Below are 9031 nucleotides of genomic sequence, written 5' to 3' on the forward strand. Positions count from 1 at the left end.
TTTCTGAGTGCTGGGGGTACAGCAAGGAAAGAGGATCATTGTGGTTGTGCTCTCACATAAGCATTCAGATAAATGAACCAGCTATTTTTGGTTAATAAGCACTTCTATGAGGAAAAAAAAAAACCCAACAGGTTGAAGAGATAGAAAATGACCAAGGGGTAGCAAGGTAATTTTAAGGAAGATTTGAACAACAAGGGAAGAGAGCTATCCAAAGTTCTGGAGGACATGGGAGCAGAGGAGCACAAATGGACTAAGACCACGAGGAAGCAATGTGCTAGAAGCAGAACGGGCCAGGGAGCAGCAGAGGTAGGAGATCTGAATGGGAAGCAGGTAAGCCGCAAATGCCATAGGGCCATGCTGACCATGGTGAACTGTTTGGATTTTCAGTGGCTTTATTTTATTTTGCTTTATTTATTTTATTTTTTGAGAGCTAGAGAGAGCATGCATGTTAGTGGGGGAGAGGCAGAGGGAGAGGGAGAGAGAATCCCAAGAAGGCTCTATGCTCAGGGCAGAGCCCGACGTGGGGCTCCATCTCACCACCCTGAAATCGTGACCTGAGCCAAAATCAATCAATCTAATGCTTAACCAGCTGAGTTACCCAGGCGCCCCATGAGCTGTTTGGATTTTATTCCAAGTGCAATGGAAGCCATAAACAGGTTTAAGTAGAGGAGTGACATGATCGGATTTTTACATTTTTAAAAGGCTCATTCTGGCTGCTTGCTGAAAACAGATTATTGAAGGGCGAGAGTAGAAGGAGCAAGACAAGTTAAGAGGATCTTGCAGCATCCCAACATTGCACAGGGATCAGGGGAGGTGGAGGAATTTTAAAATATTCCACGTGTCTGGCTAAAATAAAACAAAAAACACACCCTGCACTCCCAACCAGAAACTCGCAAAGGAACAAGAGTGTTCACTCTCCGAGACAAGTGTGCCATTTACTCAATCAGAGATGAAACAGAAAGCCATCAAAGCTCAATATTAGTAAATGTCTCAATCATCGTGTGAAGAATGATGATTATTTTTGGTATTGATTTAGCCAGGGAACAGAAATCACTTGAATTGAATTTCATATAGTGGCTCTTTCATGGAGACAGTTGGATGTCTAGGTGACAGAAGGACTGACATGCCAAGCAGGGGACAGTGAGGCAACCAGAGATCAGAAGAGCGGGAAGCCCCTAGCACTCCACACCTCGAGGGATAAAGGCTCCTGATGGTACACCTGGAGCCCAGCACCTGGGTCACCAGAGGAAGCTGGTGGAACTGAGTGTGTGTGTCTGCAGGAAGGCGATACAGGCTCTGCTGGAAATGCGTGGGAGAAATTAACCCTGGCTGCTCTCTCTTCCTGCCTTTCAGTTTCTCGCCAGTGCCTCCCATTGGCCAAAGCCACAGGAGGCAAGCTGAGGGGGCGCCAGGAACACGCATCCTGCAGGCTTTGCTGGGATGCAGAACAGAGGAGGGGCGTGGGGAGGAGTGGACCTGGGGACAAATGGGTCCGGGATTGATGCAGCCCTGTCTCTGCCTCTGCATTAACAGAGCAGCAGGGTAGTGCCTCCTCTACTTGGGAAGAATGATCAGTGGAGGCAAGCAGCCCCCTATAAATGCCTTAGCACAGTAAGAGCTCAGTTTTCCCTCCCATGACAGTCGGAAGCAGGTATTCCTGATTGGTGAGTGGCTCTTCTCCATAGAGAGATTCGGGGCCTCACCCTCCTTTAGGCTCAGAATCCTTTTCATCTAGCTAGCAAGAGGGGAATGAAAGCATGGAAAACCCCATTAGTTTCTTTATTTAATCCTCACAGCATCTCTATGAAGTGGGTACAATTATGCCATTGACAACCATGGGGTACAGAAAGGTTAATTAACCAGTTGAAGGTCACACAGCTAGTAAATGATAGAACTGAGATTTCTTTTTTTTTTTTTTAAGATTTTATTTATTTATTTGACAGAGATCACAAGTAGGCAGAGAGAGAGAGAGCAGGGTAAGCAGGCTCCCTCCTGAGCAGAGAGCCTGATGAGGGGTTTGATTCTAGGACACTGGGAGCATGACCTCAGCTGAAGGCAGAGGCTTTAACCCACTGAGACACCCAGGCACCCTGGAACTGAGATTTCTGACCTAAAGAACGAAGAGCTAGGTAAAAATGGTGATCAACAGCAAATTGGTAGATGATTTATTGCTGAGAGTGGCTTACATCTCAAAAAAGAGAAAGAGATCTGGAAAAACAGTGCCAAGAGTCCTAAATCAGTAGGATGAAATTGAATGGGGGGAACATATACATACCTGCCCATAAACTCAGAAAAACTACTTTGAAAGTGTAATGTTTCCGCTCTTCTTTGGATCTTTATTTTAACTGTGTGGATGTATACTTTGTTTCATTTCTAGGCTGTCAGTCATTTCTGAAATAAAGTATAAATTAAAAATAAATACCTATATACATATTGGATGAGAAACACCTGATTTAATAGAGCTTACAAGAAATGGATTTAAAGATTTTAATTGTCTGTGAGCTTATTATGAATCATCAGACAGAGGGGACATTGCAAAGAGGATTTCCATCAACTGAAGCTACGTGTCCTAAATAAAGGAGGTGACAGTCTTTATCTACCTGGCCCAAACTCCAGGGTCTGGTTCGGAGCGTCCCATTTGAGGAAAGACAGTGACACACTAAAATGTGTCCCAAAGAAGGTAACAGTGATGGAAAATGATCTTGAACCCTGGTCATAGGAGGATGGGTTAAACTCAGTGGTAGACAGATTAGAGGAAATGTGATTCGGAAAGACAATAGTACAAGCTGTAGGTTTTCTCTGTAGGCCTCCAGAGGACAGAGCCTACAGCTAGAAGCCAAAGGAAACCTGAATTCTACCCCAATGTGAACAAGAATTTTCTAACAAATGCAATGGGCTAAGTGTAAAGGACCAGCCCATCAAAACTGAGACTGAATATAAAGCTCATGAATGGTTGGGGGAGATGAAACTCCTTAACATAGCTCAAGATGTCCTGTGGATCTGGTCCCTGCTTTACTCTCAGAAGACATGGTTTGCAGTGCTCTTTCTAGTCTCTGCATCCCAGCCCCACTGGCTTTCTTAGTCCTTTATATATACATTGATTTTCCCACCACAGGCCATTTGCATATGGTTTCCCTCTACCAAGAATATTTTTCCATTTCCTTTTTTCTTAAGATTGTATTTATTTATTTGAGAGACAGAGATATAATGAGAGATAGAGAATGAGTAGGGGAGAGAGAGAGCCTGACACGGGGCTTGATCCCAGGACCCTGAGCTGATGGCAGATGCTTAATGGACTGAGCCACCCAGGCACCCCCATTTTTCCATGTCTTTTTGATAATAGACATCCTAGTGGGTGTGAGGTGATACCACATTGTGATTTTTTATTGTATTCAATTAGCCAACCCGTAGTACAGTACATCATTAGTTTTTTTTAAAAGATTTTATTGATTAATTTGACAGAAATAAAGAGATCACAAGTAGGCAGAGAGGCAAGCAGAGGGGTGGGCAAAGCAGGCTCCTTGCTGAGCAGAGAGCCCGATGCGGGTCTCAATCTCAGGACCCTGAGATCATGACCTGAGCTGAACGCAGAGGCTTAACCCACTGAGCCACCCAGGCACCCCCATCATTAGTTTTTTATGTAGTGTTGGGGATTCATTAGTTGTATATAACACTCAATGCTCATCACCACATGTATCCTCCTTAATACCCATCACCCAGTTACCACCCCTCCCCCACCTCCCTTCTGTAACACTCAGTTTGATTCCCAGAGTCTGGAGTCTTTTATGGTTTGTTTCCCTCTCTCATTTTTTCCCATTCAGCTTTCCCTCCCTTCCCCTAAGGGTCCTCCATGCTTTTCCATATGTTCCACATACGAGTGAAACCATATGATAATTATCTTTCTCTGCTTGACTTATTTCACTTAGCATAACCTCCTCCAGTTCCATCCATTTTGATGCCATTGGTGGGTATTCATCCTTTCTGATGGCTGAGTAATATTCCATCGTATATATGAACCACATCTTTTTTATCCCTTCATCTGTTGAAGGGCATCTTGGCTCCCTCTACAGTTTGGCTATTGTGGACATTGCTGCTATAAACATTGGGGTGCATGTGCCCTTTCTTTTCACTATGTCTGTATCTTTGGGGTAAATACCTAGTGGTGTAATTGCTGGGGCATAGGGTAGCTCTATTTTTAACTTTTTGAGGAACCTTCATACTGTTTTCCAGAGTCGCTGCACCAGCTTGCATTCCCACCAACAGTGTAAGAGGGATCCCCTTTCTCCGCATCCTTGCCAAGGTTTGTTGTTTCCTGTTTTATTAATCTTAGTCATTCTGACTGGTGTAAGGGGGCATCTCATTGTGGTTTTGATTTATATTTCCCTGATGGCTAATGATGATGAACATTTTTTCATGTGTCTGTTGGCCATTTGTATGTCTTTGGAATGCGTCTGCTCATGTCTTCTGCCCATTTATCGACTGGATTTTTTTTTTTTTTTGAGTTTGATAAGTTCTTTATAGATTTTGGATACTAGCATTTTATGGTTTACATTTCCCTGATGATTAGTGATTTGATATTGAATAAAGTAATAATGTAAAGCCCTTTGGACAGAGCTTGGCACATAGTAAGCACTCTATAGGTCTCTTTTTTTTTTTTTTAAAGATTTTATTTATTTATCTGACAGACAGAAATCAGAAGTAGGCAGAGAGGCAGGCAGAGAGAGAGGGGGAGGCAGGCTCCCTGCTGAGCAGAGAGTCCGATGCAGGGCTCCATCCCAGGACCCTGAGATCATGACCTGAGCCAAAGGCCGAGGCTTTAACCCACTGAGCCACCCAGGCATCTCAGCACTCTATAGGTCTTAATATTTTATTATTTAGTGTACTCTAGGCAATGTGATAGTTATGTAAATATAATATTGTATTTAATCATCTTATCAATCCATTGAATAGTTATGATAGTCACTTCTATTAGAGGTTAAATGACTTGTGCAGGTTCTCATAGCCAGTAGTTTGGAGTTTGCAAGGAGAAATAATGGAAGGGCATTTCAGGCAGTGGGAACAGCATGAACAAATGCCTGGTCTTTTGCATACACAGTGAATCAAGGTAGTCTAGGAAATAGGGTCAAATTAGGGGAGGAGGCTATATGGACCTGATCTCTCATTCCCTCTGTTGCTAAAATATGGTTCATTTCCTAGAGTCCCTCACTGTACCCTAGCCCTGTCCATCTCCTGGCAGGCTCCTATTTCTCTATCCGGCAGTGAGAATGGCTGGCCTGCCTTACATATTTGTTCCTGACAAGCTGCACAAAAAGTCATGCAGCTCTTCAGAAGCAACCAGCAATTGTACCCCAATTTCTTTAGAAAGGAGGGAATTGAGACTCCTTCTCCTGCAGCACCTTTGCACTGTGAGAGAGCCACTGTAGTAATAAGACCGTAGCTAGCTGCAAGATTTCTTCTCCTGTGCTTGGGCTGTGGAGTGCCACTCATTGCATCTGAAGTGTCTCCAGAAGAGAACCAGGGTATCATCTTACTCCTTTTAACTACAGCTACATTTCAGGACCCGCTTGACATGATAGTACATAAATGGGACATTTGCATAATGTATTGAATTTCCAGTTAAACCTTAATGATAATTACTTGAACTGGATTGTCCCATAGGAAATGAAGATATAATGAGTGTTACTCTCCTTAAGTCTAATGCTGTAAAATGTAAAGCAATTTTGGGGGAAAATTTTCGCCTGCATTTAGTCCCCTCATCTAATCTGCTTTCATAATCTTTTCCATTAACTAGCATGCACAAAGATTTCCCAAGGAATAAGCACTCACTTGTGTATTTAGAGCATTAAAGAACAAGGCCCTTTAAAAAACTCTTTAGAATAATCTTCATGTTTTTCTTGCATCTATCTGCCCATCGAAGAATGTAGCAAGCTTCCATCTTATGCACTGCTGGAACAGAAATTTATGTTTCTTAAGATTTTTAAGTATCCATTAAATAACCAATTATTTAAAAAAATAACTAATTATTTCAGGCCATTTTTATGACAGTAAAATAATTTGGACTATCTCTTATTTAAAAAGGACTCTCTCCTCCTGTCTCTCTGCCGTGTTAGGACTCCTTGGAGGTCTTGAGCTCTGCAGAAGATCCTGCCTGTACCCACTTTAATTTGGTCTGTGTGATTCAAAGTAAAAACAACACTAAACTTTAAAATATGTAGGAAAAGTCTAACAAAGTTTGGTTATCCTCCATGTGGGAATTCATCTACATGGCCATCTGACTTCCAGGGGCGCCCGTGAAACCTGAGCAGGCCACGACAGTGTCTGCTACACTCTGTTACATGATTTATGGTAACATTTATTCACATTGTAACTTAGTGGCTATCTGCATAATTATTTTCTCATTCCCTTTCTTTCTTTCTTTCTTTTAAAAGATCTTATTTATTTACTTTACAAACAGAGATCACAAGTAGGCAGAGAGGCAGGCAGAGAGAGAGGGGGAAGCAGGCTTAGCAGAGAGCCTGATGCAGGGCTCAATCCCAGGACCCTGAGACCATGACCTGAGCCGAAGGCAGAGGCTTTAACCCGCTGAGCCACACAGGCACCCCTCTCATTCCTTTTCTTCATTAGATTATAATGTCCTCAAAGGCAGGAAACCTATGTATGTATTGTATCCCCAGGATATAGCACAGAACCAGATCTTGGAATACAGTATGTACTCAATCAATATTTGTTGGAAGAAAATAGCTAACATTTATTGATTGATCATGTAAGGCACATTTCTAGGTGTTTTATCTAATATGCCATATACTCTTTACCATAACCCTTTAAATATTCATTTTCCTTATGAGGGCATTGAAGCACAGTGAGGTCAAAAATACAACTAACTTCACACTGTAGTAAGCTTCCTTCAGTTTTAACAATTTAGGACCTTAAATATCTGGGAGGTGTTCTCCAGCTTGTTGGAATACTGGCATCCCTAGTTGCTACCAGGAAGGTAATTGACCTGAAGCACTGACAGATCATGGGAGAGTACTTGCTCTATGGTGACATGGCCAAAAATATTCCAGATGCCTACTTCCTGAAGAAAATTGGACCTTAGTTTTTTTTTTTTCTCTTTTTCAAAGTTTGAAAATTCCCAATTCTAGAGGAAAACTGTAGAGCTCTACTGCTGAAGAGTTGCAGGCTAGATCCAGAAGGGTCCATGGATGGAGCAACACATTGCTTCTAGGCAAGAAAGTAATTCCAGTTCTGATATGGGTTACATCTTTGGAAGAGAACGCTCCCTGTTGCTAGTTATGTAACAAGATGCTGGAGGTCCTCAGATCCTGATCTCCTTCCTGTCCTCTTCACTTAAGTGGATGATTCTGATTTCCAAAGCCTTTATGTGGTGCAGGTGCACCAGGATCTTGACTCAAACTCTTTTTGGATCCTTTTCCCCCACCTTCCTCCACTCATCTGCTATTCAAAACGTTCCGTCTTGGGAGTTTTCTGAGCAACAGTAAAGTTAGCTAAAATCTGCATGAGCAAAAGAGAAGTTACTGGCTGAGTTGTTGGAAAAAGTTCATTGGCAGAACTAGCTATATTCAGCTGCTCAAACGATGTCCTTGTGACTCTGGTGTTTTCTCAGATCTGCCTTCCTCTGTGAGCAGTTTGCTCAGGCAGGCTTTTCCCATGCAGTAGCCCTAATACCCCTGGGCTTGCAACCTGTCCTCTCAGCAGCCAGAACAATCAAAGCCGCTTCTTCAGGATTAGCATGTGAGCTACTACAACAATCAAGTCCTTACTGTTTATTGTCTTAGCACAATAACAACTTATTTTTTCTTCACATGATGGTTGCATACAGGTGTTCCTCATTCTCATGAGCTCCGCCCTCCCCCCTCACACTCTCATCAATAATCATTACCTTCTCTCTCTCTCTCTCTTTTTTTAAAAGATTTTAATTATTTGACAGAGAGAGAGAGATCACAGTAGGCTGAGAGGCAGGCAGAGAGAGAGGAGGAAGCAGGCTTCCTGCTGATTCGGGGCTTGATCCCAGGGTCCTGAGATCATGACCTGAGCCAAAGGCAGAGGCTTGACACACTGAGCCACCCAGGTGCCCCACCTTCTTACTTTTTGATAATAGACATCCAATAGGTGTGAGGTGATACCTCATTTTGGTTTTGATTTGCATGCCCCGATGCTGAGTGATGTTGAGCAGCTTTTAATATACCTGTTGGCCATTTTCATGTCTTCTTTGTTTTTTTTTTTTTTTTAAAGATTTTATTTATTTATTTGAGAGAGATTTATTGAGAGAGACCACAAGCAGGCAGAGAGGCAGGCAGAGAGAGAGGAGGAAGCAGGCTCCCTGCTGAGCAGAGAGCCCGATGTGGGGCTCGATCCCAGGACTCCGAGTTCATGACCTGAGCCGAAGGCAGCGGCTTAACCCGCTGAGCCACCCAGGCGCCCCTTCATGTCTTCTTTGAAAAGAAATATATTCAGATCCTTTGCCCATTTTGAAATTGGGTTATACATTATGCATTGGGTAATACATTATTATTAAACATGGGAGATTTTATTTTTCTTGCTGTCAAGTTGTAGGAATTCCTTATATATTTTGGACATTAATCCCTTATCAGAGATATAGTTTGCAAATATTTTCACCTCTTCCATAGACTCTCTCTCTTTTTTTTTTTTTTTTTTGGTCTTCTCGTTTTGTTGAAGGTTTCCTTTGTGGTGCAGAAGTTTTTGTTTAAGTGTAGTTCCACTTGTTTATTTTTGCTTTTGTTGTCTGTGCTTTTGGTGTCCTATCCAAAAAAATCATTGCTAAGACTAATATCAAGAAGTTCTTTCCTTATGTTTTCTTCTAGGAGTTTTATGGTTTTATATTAAAGTCATTAATCCATCTCAAGTTAGTTTTTGTGTACGGTATAAGATAAGGGTCCAATTTCATTCTTTCACACGTGGATATTGAGTTTTTCTAATACCATTTATTAAAGAGATTATTCTCTTCCCATTGTGTTTTCTTGGTGCCCTCGTCAAAGATTAATTGACCATA

The sequence above is a fragment of the Mustela erminea genome, chromosome 1 (genome assembly GCF_009829155.1).
Source record: "Mustela erminea isolate mMusErm1 chromosome 1, mMusErm1.Pri, whole genome shotgun sequence".
Taxonomy (NCBI): domain Eukaryota; kingdom Metazoa; phylum Chordata; class Mammalia; order Carnivora; family Mustelidae; genus Mustela; species Mustela erminea.